Raw genomic sequence first — 12,695 nt, forward strand, 5'->3', positions numbered from 1 at the left:
GCAGTGCAGGTCAGGTTAATGTCATGCACCTCCGAGCTACGTTGATTGTTCATAGAGGCATGTTTCTCGCGGAGGTGAATCGCCATATGCAGCGTGTGAAACGGTTTGCGAGGGGTATCCCATGGGATCCTTAAAACAATCATTTACAACTGAGGTTAAAACACAATGAAGTAAGCAGTCTTTAAAAACCAAGTTTTCGGTTACGACGCACAACCGCGTGCACCGTAGCAAACTGTTTTACACGCTACATACAGCTATTCGCATTCACGACAAACATGCGTCTTCTTAGATGCTCCTGCAGGAACATGGAAGACGTTTTCCTGCCCACCAACGCTCATTTTTCACCGGCCGGCGTCTACCCTCGCTCCCTAGGCATTCACACTGCCTGCCCATTTGCCCGGACGCAAAAACTCACCGACCACCCAGTTAGTCCCTTTCATCTGTGATAAGAGTCCACATGCACGTCTGAGCCGCGCGGTGTTTGTTATGCCGCGGGTTCACTATTGTGTTGTATTTTGCTCTCTCCAGAGTTCCATCTTTTCATTCACTTACTGTTGTATTCTCACACCAACCCGTTTTAGACATCCGTGTCTTTCCAGAAGTATTTAGCATTCAATAAATAATTATGCATGAGATTGAGCGTGTGTCTACCTGGCGCAGAGAGGCGTGGGTAAGCCATTGAACCCCTTTCGGGCTGCAAACCGTGGAATTCCCACTAAGTGCGACTCATACGCTCCCACTGGTTGCGTCCCTACCCTTTGTACACACCCCCCTCCCACCTCGCTGCTACCGTGGTCGGCTGTCTTGGTGGATTATATATAGAAAAGCAGCCAAAACCACAGAGAGCAATGAAACGTCTACGTGAGTCACAGGTGCATCTGCACTGTACAAAGATGACAACGACTCGAGTGACGAGTTTGAGGTGGGCACATGAGCAGGCAGTGCATACTGAACGAGAAATCAGCAGACTAGCATGACGGAGGGAGCGAGTGGATGTCCTTCTCCTCTCCTCCCGTTCCACACTCCACGCCGTCCACCCTCATCCCTTCGTCTGGCAGGAGAAGGCGCGATGGCGGTCCGCCAGTTTTCAGTCACGGACGATTGTGTGTTGGTTCGTTCCGTGCATTGTTACAATGTTGCTTTTCCTGCTGATTTATTACATTACCGATTTTTCAATTGTTAATTTTCTCCCTGTGCTTAAAAAACATTAAAAAACCGGCCTGATTATGCGACATATGGTACGCCACGGGTTGGCTAGTATTGTTTATTTGACTTCACTTGCTCTTTTCTCGATTTAGAGTAAAGCCAAGCAAAATGAGCCCTTTTATTGGCTACCTGAAAGATTACAATATGCAAGCTTTCAAGGCAACTCAGGCCCCTTCTTCAGGCAAGATGTAATAAATGGCCAGCTTGGCCTGTCCGATGAGGAAATTTCCAATCTGACATTCATCTCAATTATTCTTATTTCCATTAACACCATACATAATAAGACAAGTTATGAGCTGTAAAAACTGAGTTAAGAACATTTAAAAGAGGCCGAAGTCTAGAACAATAGAGAAAACAATGGAAAACGCTGACTCCCTCTCTCTCTCCACTGAAAGGACATTGTGTCAGTGACTGAAGGTTCAAGCAGTGAGACATACGAATGAACAGCGATGATGCTATGCAACACAGAAAGAAAGAAAATATTTCAAGCTGAACAGGGATAGTGCAATGGGAACTGATATGATTGACTAAAATAGAAAGAAAGAAAGAAAGAAAGAAAGAAAGAAAGAAAGAAAGAAAGAAAGAAAGAATTTTAAGAGTAATGGGGTTAGAGCATGAGGATGCTGAAAGAAAGAAAGAAAGAAAGAAAGAAAGAGAAAATTCCTTCTTACTAGTACTCCTTACATTGTGCTGATGGCTGTTATGAAAAGCAGTGTTTGATGCACAGGTGCCCCCTATGGGCCAAAGAGCCACACCTTTCCTTGGCACAAAAAGAAGTTCCTTTTCCTTTCTTTCTTTCTTTCTTTCTTTCTTTCTTTCTTTCTTTCTTGCCCCCTCTCCCCCCCCCACACACACACAAACACACACCCCCACTCTGAGGAGGTCTTCTTTGTCTCCCCATTGGCTCAAGTTTCTCTCCTTCAGCTCTACCGCTGTCTCGCCATGTCTGGCTGTTACACAGATAAGGATCAGGGCTCCGTGGCACAAGCAGGTCACAGTAAAGTTCAACTGATAACCTGATGGCCACACTGGCCAATGTCAAGCCTCAGAACTGGCTGTCCCAGAGTGGAGCTGAACAGGTGAAGCACAGGACATGTCTGTTCTGGTCTGAGCTGGAGTGAACCAGAGCGGTCCTGTGGAGTTACTGGTGCCAGTAAAAATGCTTTAGATGTCACCATAGTGACAGAGAACCAGAAAAACATAAGAAATGCAACAAAACAGGGGAATCCATTCTGTCCATCAGGCTTGTCAGATTAGCTAATGGTTAACTTCTCCCAAAGTCTCAGGTAGCCTTTAAGGGCCATTGCTTTGTCCTCCTCAGATCTCAGGGAGACGCCCATTATAGGGAGGAGACCACACTAAGTAAAGACCCTCATCTTCTCCTAAACAGTGAATGAATTGTGGGTGTTTTCACAGAAATGTCCTCCCCTGGGGCTCGAGTCAGCAGCTGATTTTGTAACAATAAAGAAAATGGCAGCAGTTCTGCACTGCCTAGCAGCTACAACAATCGGCTGTGCCGAGGCCAAGAGGAATGTCAGCCAGCGTGAGCCTCGGGGACAAGGGAGGTAACATGTGAGATCACATAAATCACAACTTCACGTAAGCGTTTTGTTTTTTGACTCTGTTGTAATGTCTTTAAAAAGGCCCATTTCAGAATGGTGTGCCATGTAACACTCACTGTGTTCCTGTCCCTGTGGCTTTCTTCATGTCTGTCCTGGCTTTGTTTGCATTGTTATGTTAATACTGCATTCATTTCTTTAGTGGGACATTCGATTCAAAAGGATCTCTATGACATAAAGACTAATTACATGTAATGCCTTGAATTGGGACACCTGAAGGAGTCCCTGGTAGAGATGGTGGACTTCACCGATCCAGACGATCAAGGCTGTTAGTTCAATGCACAGGAAGGAGTGGAGGAAAGAGTTAGCCAGCCAGGGCCGTCAGAGTAGGAATAAAGAGACCACCACACCGGACACCTGCACAAGGCCAAGTGGAACTGCATTAATAGTGCGCAATGTCAGCTGTTCTGTTATTTCATAATTACACACTAGAGTTGCTTGTTTTGTGCTATTTGCTCCTTAAACTTACACTTTATCAAGTTTAGCAGCTTACAGCTTCTGTGGTAGAATGGGAACTGGTGAGCCAGAAGAACAGGGCCGATTGAAAGAGAAGTCAGACAGACAGACGGACGGAGGTGTGCTTTGGAGCTTAGTTATGTCATCGCCTTGGTGTTTGAAAATGAGATAGATAGATAGATAGATAGATAGATAGATAGATAGATAGATAGATAGATAGATGAAAGGCACTATATAATAGATAGATAGATAGATAGATAGATAGATAGATAGATAGATAGATAGATAGATAGATAGATAGATAGATAGATATGAAAGGCACTATATAATAGATAGATGTGAAAGGCACTATATGATTGATAGATAGATAGATTTGAAAGGCACTATATAATAGATAGATAGATAGATATAGATAGATAGATTTGAAAGGCACTATATGATAGATAGATAGATAGATAGATAGATAGATAGATAGATAGATAGATAGATAGATAGATAGATAGATAGATAGATAGAATAAAGAATGGGAACAAAACATTCTCTGACAGCAACTTCTCCCAACCATCCAGAAATAGTTTAGTGACCCACAATGCCTTTTCCAGCATGATGGAGCATTGATTCTGAAAGAATGTGCGGCTGCCATCAGTCAGGATTGGGCCCAGAAGTTGATTGACAGCTTGCCAGAGCGAATTGTGGAGGTCTTGAAAAAGAATGAAGGGCCAACACTGCAAATATCAACTCTGTGCATAAACTTCATGTAATTGTCAATAAAAGCCTTTGAATATTACGAAACGCTTGCAAATTTACTTCAGTAAACCACAGAAACATTACATGTAGATATTTTTATAACAGCTTTTAAATGTAGTGTTTTATTTCCTAAGTGTTACTGACTTTTCTAGTGCTTGCACACTTATTGTAATGGATGGCATTCAAGGACTGGCGTCCCTGCCAGGACGGACTCTCGTCTCTTACCTGGCTGGAAGGCCCAGTTGGCAAATATGCAGAGGTTGTTCCCTGCCTTAGCCAGGAGAATGGCAGAAGATGCCAGGACAAAAGTGGGCAGAGATGGACCAAAGAAAAATACCAGGCAGGGAGGCCACTGTGACAGAAGGAGTTTGGGAGATTTAACAGTCAAGAATACCAGTTCCCCCAGTACACTAGATGGCAGCATCCCTAGGTCAGGATTCCCACATGGACACCGACAGGGCATGCTGGGACCTGTAATCCTGTGGGTGAGCCCCGTTGTGTTTCAAGGGTTCAAAATTACAAAGCATTTTATTGAAATATAAAGTGGGGGCAACCAGTGGAAACTGCCAGGAGCAATCATCCCTACTTTATGGGGCTTCCATTGACCCGGAAGTGCTTCCATCAGGCTGTGTCCTAGCACTGGAAATCCTCCTGGGTCCAAGATAAAAGGAGCCACTTGACCTCATCCAGGCTAGTAGGAGCTGGGTGGAAGAGGACAATGCTTGCCTAGGAGGTGTGAGGAAAGAGAGAAGAAGGGTATTATATTACTGTGCCTTTATTGAAACCTTTTGATGGTATTTTTTATAATGAATATGTGTGTTTGCACCCGGGACTTATGTCTGTGCACACATTCAGATTGCATTTTTTTGGTAAAAACATTGCTGGATTTTGCAATTTATTCTGCTGAAACATATGTGTGCAATGTAAGTAATTTCTCTTAGTGTAAAAATTCTGAAATTGAAATGCTTGACCTTTATTTTAAGGTTTAGAACATAAATACTGAGTAAAGTGGCCATTTAAATCAAAGAAGGAGAACATTGACAGACATGAGGCTGAGTTTAAAGCAGAAGTTGCCAACTCCAGTCTTGGAGGACCACCGTAGCTGCAGATTTTCATTCAAACCCTTTTTTAAATGAGTGCCCTGTATGTGCTGCTCATTAACTTTTTGTGAATTCAGTTTAGTTGACTTGTTTGTTAAGATTTGTTCCCCTGATTTCTTTCATCGTTCCTCTGAATTGCTTCGTTTCTTTCCTTAAATGGCACCCAACAATTTAAGGGTGGAGTGGTGGCTCTGAGGCTGGTATCCAGAAGCTTGCCGGTTCAAATTCCTGTCACTGCCAAAAGAGATCCTACTCTGCTGGGCCCTTGAGCAAGGCCCTTAACCTGCAATTACTCCAGGGGTTCTGTACAATGGCTGACCCAGTGCTCTGACCCCAAGGGGTATGCAAAAACTAACAAATCCCTAATACTAGAAATTGTATAAGGCGAAATAAAGAACAAAAAATAAATAAATAAATAAAATAAAATGTGAAGTGAGGGAGCCAACAGAAGACCAACTAAGTCAGGGCCTCAAACTCCAACCAATTTCACTCCAGCCAGTTGTTGAATGAGGCACAAAGTCTTGTTGTTAATTAAACCCGTTCTTTAATTTTGTGGCTTGTTGCTGCTCTCGTGGTGCATTAGCAGACATTTGTGAAATTGTTGATTTTCTCTTTTCTAAGAGCACTGGTCAAATGTTTTGGTGAGCCGAGCAGATCAGCATTCCTTCATCTTTCTTTATTTTCAGATATTGCATGATGGACACCAGTTGTATTGGTTCATTTTGTATATCAATTTTGTCCATTCATCCATCCATTATCCGCTACAGTCAACCCTCGTTTATCACGGTTAATCCGTTCCAGACTCTGCCGCGATAAATTAATTTCCGCGAAGTAGGATTCTTTATTTATAAATCAAATATTTTGGCAGTTCGAGCATAGAAAGCCTGTTTACGACCTTCTAAATACATTTTCTAACATTATTAGAGCCCTCTAGACATGAAATAACACCCTTTAGTCAAATGTTTAAACTCCATGACAAGACAGAGATGACAGTCCCGTCTCACCATTAAAAGAATGTAAACATATCTTCCTCTTCAAAGGAGTGAGCGTCAGGAGCAGAGAATGTCAGACAGACAGACAGACAGACAGAGAAAAGCAAACAATCAAAAATCAATACGGGCTGTTTGGGCTTTCAAGTATGCGAGGCACCGCCGGACAAAGCAGCTACAAGGAAGGCAGCAATGTGAAGGAAGTCTTTCAGCATGTTTTAGAGGAGCGTCCGTATCCTCTAGGCCAGTGTGCGAACAGCCCCTCTGTTCACAACCCCTCCGTCAGGAGCAGAGAATGTCGGAGAGAGAGAGAGACAAGCAAACAATCAAAAATCAGTATGGGCTGTTAGAGCTTTGAAGTGTGCGAAGCATATTGTATATCATTGAGGAGTTTTATTTAATATGTAATATGTATGCTCTGATTGGGTAGCTTCTCAGCCATCTGCCAATAGCGTCCCTTGTATGAAATCAACTGGGCAAAGCAACTGAGGAAGCATGTACCATAAATTAAAAGACCCATTGTCTGCAGAAATCCGCGAACCAGCAAAAAATCTGTGATATATATTTAGATGTGCTTACATTTAAAATCTGCGATAGAGTTAAGCCGCGAAAGTCGAAGCGTGATATAGCGAGGGATCACTGTACATCCTAACTACAGGGTCACGGAGGTCTGCTGGAGTGAACCCCAGCTAAGACAGGGGGAAAGACAGAAAACAAACCCCAGGCAGGGTGCCAGCCCACCGTAGGGTACACACACACACACACACACATAGACCCACACCCACACACCAAGCACACACTAGGAACAATTTAGGACCACCAATACACCTAACCTGCATGTCTTTGGACTGTGAGAGGAAACCGGACCACCCAGAAGAAACCCACGCAGACACGGGGAGAACATGCAAACTCCATGCAGGGAGGACCCGGGAAGTGAACCCAGGTCTCCTTACTGCGAGGCAGCAGTGCTGCACTCTGCGCCACCATGCTGCCCCTCATTAATGTTTGGCTGCAAATTAAAGAAAAAAGAAACAATTAAGGGGGCTGAGTCTTCAAGAGCAAGTCAATTGAAATGAATTCTAAAGAAGTTAATTAGCAGCATAAACATGTCACTCATTAAGGAAAGGGTTGGGATGAAAACCTGCAGCCACTGTGGTCCTCCAGGACTGGAGTTGGCAAACCCTGAGTTAAAGGGTTAAGCTACAGATATGCAAAGACTGCATCGGTGAGGCCACTACTGGAAAAAAACAATACAATAAACCCCCCAAATGACAAAGTAAAACTAAATTGGGGGGAGACTGATAGCCTTGCTCACTTTACTCAGCACGTTTTTCAGGCTTGTGGCCTTTTTCTACAGGTCCATTCTTCAATAAACTGCCTTCCTTGCGACTTTCTGAGCAGACACATCAGTAACAGGTGGGTGCCGGGAAAGTCATCCTCTACTTTTACTGTCAATAAACTCTAAAAATGTGCTGATGGGGCAGTGCTGTAACTGTCAGGCTGGGACTGTGTCGAGGACCTGCTCTTCACTGCAATCGCCGTGTCACCGGCCCCACCTCACTTAGTGCGTGCGTGTGCACACTCAACCGGATTAAGGTGAGTTACCCGCTTAAAGGAGAAACCTGGTAATCCGCATTTACATGCATAAGAACTCTTCTGGAGTTCTCCTTCAAGGCAAAACGCTCCGATGTCATGAAATTGCGCACAAAAGTTAAAAGCCATCATTGGACATCATGAATGCGAAAATAAGCCAGACGTCAGCATTCATTTTCTTCTGTTTTGTAAATATGTTTAGTCAAAGTGACACTTTATTAAACACACACAAGTACGTACGCAAACCGATAGTACAGTTGTGCTTGAAAGTTTGTGAACCCTTTAGAATCTTCTATATTTCTGCATAAATATGACCTAAAACATCATCAGATTTTCACTCAAGTCCTAAAAGTACATAAAGAGAAACCAGTTAAACAAATGAGACAAAAATATTATACTTGGTCATTTATTTATTAAGGAAAATGATCGAATATTACATATTTGTAAGTGGCAAAAGTATGTGAACCTTTGCTTTCATTATCTGGTGTGACCCCCCAATAACTGCAACTAAACGTTTCCGGTAACTTCAAATCATTCCTGCACACCGGCTTGGAGGAGTTTTAGCCAAATCCTCCGTACAGAACAGCTTCAACTCTGGGATGTTGGTGGGTTTCCTCACATGAACTGCTCGCTTCAAGTCCTTCCACAACATTTCGATTGGATTAAGGTCAGGACATTGACTTGGCCATTCCAAAACATTAACTTTATTCTTCTTTAGCCATTCTTTGGTAGAACGACTTGTGTGCTTAGGTTCGTTGTCTTGCTGCATGACCCACCTTCTCTTGAGATTCAGTTCATGGACAGATGTCCTGACATTTTCCTTTAGAATTCTCTCATATAATTCAGAATTCATTGTTCCATCAATAAAGGCAAGCCGTCCTGGCCCAGATGCAGCAAAACAGGCCCAAACCATGATACTACCACCACCATGTTTCACAGATGGGATAAGGTTCTTATGCTGGAATGCTGTGTTTTCCTTTCTTCAAACATAACGTATTTCATTTAAACCAAAAAGTTCTATTTTAGTCTCATCCGTCCTCAAAACATCCTTCCAGTAGCCTTCTGGTTTGTCCACGTGATCTTTAGCAAACTGCAGATAAGCAGCAATGTTTTTTTTGGAGAGCAGTGGCTTTCACCTTGCAACCCTGCCATGCACACCATTGTTGTTCAGTGTTCTCCTGATGGTGGACTCATGAACATGAACATTAGCCAATGTGAGAGAGGCCTTCAGTTGCTTAGAAGTTACCCTGAGGTCCTTTGTGACCTCGCCGACTATTACATGCCTTGTTCTTGGAGTGATCTTTGTTGGTCGACCACTCCTGGGGCCTCATGTATAAACGGTGCGTATGCACAGAAATGTTGCGTAAGAACTTTTCCACGTATCAAATCGCGATGTATAAAACCTACACTTGGTGTAAAGCCACGCACTTTTCCACGGTACCTCATGCCTTGTCGTACGCAAGTTCTCCGCTCGGTTTTGCAAACTGGCGGCACCCAGCGTCAAAGCAATGGTACTGTTCTTGTGTGATTACTCATTATTTTCATGACGCGGCTTTATAAATACACAGAAACTAACGCATATTGTTTATTAGTGTAACGCATCTGATTGTAATTAACTCGTAACAATATAATGGTCCAGGGAACAGCCATAGTATTCCAAATACCATAACTGCTTTAGCGTTGTTACTCTCACTTCTTCTTCTTCTTCTTCTTTCAGCTCCTCCCGTTAGGAGTTGCCACAGCGGATCATCTTTTCCATATTACTCTCACTGCACGACTCCGAGTATTTATATCACTGTATCTGAGTGTGAATCACAGCAGCAGCTGATCGGAAAGAGAATTATCGGTATACAGCTTTAAGGACACGCTGTCTCAGCCACTGCAAAATGTTTTAAAGCCTTTCCTGTACGGACCTCGCGGTTCAGAAACAGTTTAATCCCAAGAACTTTAAATGCACTCAATCAATTGCTCCTTGTAGAACGGTTTGTACTTATAAGTACAATCACCCCACTGTAAACTTGCACTACAGTTATAATATCTCACAACCTGGGCCACTTTATAAAGCGTATTTACATATGATGACGATATCATTTTTAAGGTGAAATGCAGCAAAATATGTTTGTTAAATTATACACATAAAACTTTAACTTCATTTAAATAATCTATATTCTTCACTGGGAGTGTCGTGAAGGATAGAATAATTAAACATGTACTACGAAGATATTTCAATGTTCTTTAAACGTTTTGAAGAATCGGCGCTAAGCTTACAGATGGCTTAACGTCTATTACAGAGCTGATTGTGTGGCGATCGGTTACTTGGGGAAAGAAAAGCAAGGACTGCTTGCGGCTACGCCAATATATATTGAATATAAAACAGAAAGAGAAAATAACAACACAGCTAAAAAGCATGCGACAAATTTCGACAAAAGATAAATGCTTGTCATGAGCACGAGGCTCATGAAACACATGTTTAATAACGTGCTTTAGCTCCTATCATCATGAAAATGACATCACGTATACATCTCAGTATTTTAGTTATTCAGAGAGCTGTAATATCACAAATGTAATGGACTCTGTGTCCAGTTGGAGGAAGAGAGCCAGTTTAAGAAGCAAGTAGTGATTCACACACATAGATCACATACGAGTAGAAGATCAAATACAAAACAAAGCATTTAACGTGCTACTTTAATTACGATGTGATTTGAGAAACTGGTTAATTAAACGATTTTAAGATGAAGTTTATAATGTTCTACTAAATGACAAAATAAACTACGTGATTAAAGTGGAAATGTCGAGATTGAAGTTGACATTTCGTGCTTTTTCCCCACCGTGTGCCTTTTTCTCTGTACCCTAATAAACTTTCATATGACACTCAGACAGTGGGCTTACAACTCTTCTTTTCACGGCAACTTTGATATGTGACTTCTTTTTTATTTCCGGCACTGTGCGATTTTGTGAATGTGAGCTTTCAAGTTTCTCCAACACGCTATGTCACTCGATCAACTTCATTTTGTTGATTATACCACGGTTTATTTGAACAAATAGTATGTTTTTCCTTTGCCTCCACTTGGTATTCGCTGAAATTCTTATATTTTCCCCGTGCTTTTCCCATTGTCTTTTCACAGAAGGCTGCGCTTAAGGGCGATTTATATTGATTTGCATATTCAAATAGGCGTAATTCTGGGAGGATTTGGGGCGTTACATAATGCGCGTGCACGAGCGTTAGTTTTCACGCTGATCGGGATTTATGTAGCGGAAGAACGTGGAAGTTGGAGTACGCACAGATTCCTGCATCTGGATTTTTCTGTGCGTAAGCACATTTCGGCTTTTGTGCTTACGCCATGTTATAGTGCGAGTTCTACGCACGGCGTTATACATGAGGCCCCTGGTCTTGAATATCCTTCATTTGTACACAATCTGTCTGACTGTGGATTGGTGGAGTCCAAACTCTTTAGAGATGGTTTAGTAACCTTTTCCAGCCTGATGAGCATCAACAACTCTTTTTGTGAGGTCCTCAGAAATCTCCTTTGTTTGTGCCATGATACACTTCCACAAACATGTGTTGTGAAGAGCAGACTTTGATAGATGCTGTTCTTTAAATAACACAGGGTGCCCACTCACACTTAATTGTCATCTCATTGATTGACAACACCAGACACCTGACACCTCACCTTCAAACTAACTGATCATCCTAGAGGTTCACATACTTTTGCCACTTACAAATATGTAATATTCCATCATTTTCCTCAATAAATAAATGACCAAGTATAATATTTTTGTCTCATTTGTTTAACTGGTTTCTCTTTATCTACTTTTAGGACTTGAGTGAAAATCGGATGATGTTTTAGGTCATATTTATGCAGAAATATAGAAGATTCTAAAGGATTGACAAACTTTCAAGCACAACTGTAAATATTCATAAACCAATAGTGCTCACAATATGTAAACTAATAATTTTCACAGAAAAAAAGTATGATTTATGTCTTGTTTGGATTCTCAAAGTTTTGTGTTTGACTCTGGGAGTAAATCCCGCAAAGGAGCGGAACCTGTGCTTCCTGCTTTGATGCTGGAATAGTGGGAACACACAGGGTTGGATTTCCCATAAGGCCAATTAGGTCATGGTCTTGGGCGCAGCAGTCAGTGGGGGTGTATATACAGAAGAAATAACAACCAAATATTTACAAATTTTTCAATATTATTTTGAAAAGGCCATAAAAAATGCTGTTCTCCCCGTGTCTGTGTGGGTTTCTTCCGGGTACTCCGGTTTCCTCCCACAGTCCAAAGACATGCAGGTTAGGTGCACTGGCGATTCTAAATTGTCCCTAGTATGTGCTTGGTGTGTGTGTGCGTGTGCCCTGTGGTGGGCTGGCCCCCTGCCTGGGGTTTGTTCCTGCCTTGCATTCTGTGTTGTCTGGGATTGGCTCCAGCAGACCCTTGTGACCCTATAGTTAGGATATAGCGGGTTGGATAATAATTGTTCAATATATTATTACAGCGTTTCTCAACCTTTAAGTATTTGCGTACCCGAGTTTTTATAACAGTTTTATTCGCGCCCCCATAACATTTTTTTGCAATGTAGATGCATATTTTATTATAACTACTTAACTTTAATTGACATTTATCTAACTCTATATTTATTTTTCTAGTATCAGAGTGTAGTTTAAGTTAATTTGTTTTGGTTTCAACAGATGTTTTTTTCATATTTTTTATTCTTGTTTTCTTTTTTTCACATCTTTGCGCCCCCCATTTTGTTACTTTGTGCCCCCCTAGGGGGGCCCGCCTCACAGGTTGAGAACCACTGTATTATTAATTTGATTTGTTTTGATGGTTCTTTAATGCACATAATATAAAAATATAATAATTATCTTTCGGTTTACTCCTCAAATATCCATCCCCATGTCTGAGTATACGAGAAAGTCGAGGGGAGACGACTCTCTGTCTTTTTTTTTTATACTTAAATAAAATAAGCAATGCGTTAGGATACT

The sequence above is a fragment of the Polypterus senegalus genome, chromosome 9 (assembly GCF_016835505.1).
Source record: "Polypterus senegalus isolate Bchr_013 chromosome 9, ASM1683550v1, whole genome shotgun sequence".
Taxonomy (NCBI): Eukaryota; Metazoa; Chordata; class Cladistia; order Polypteriformes; family Polypteridae; genus Polypterus; species Polypterus senegalus.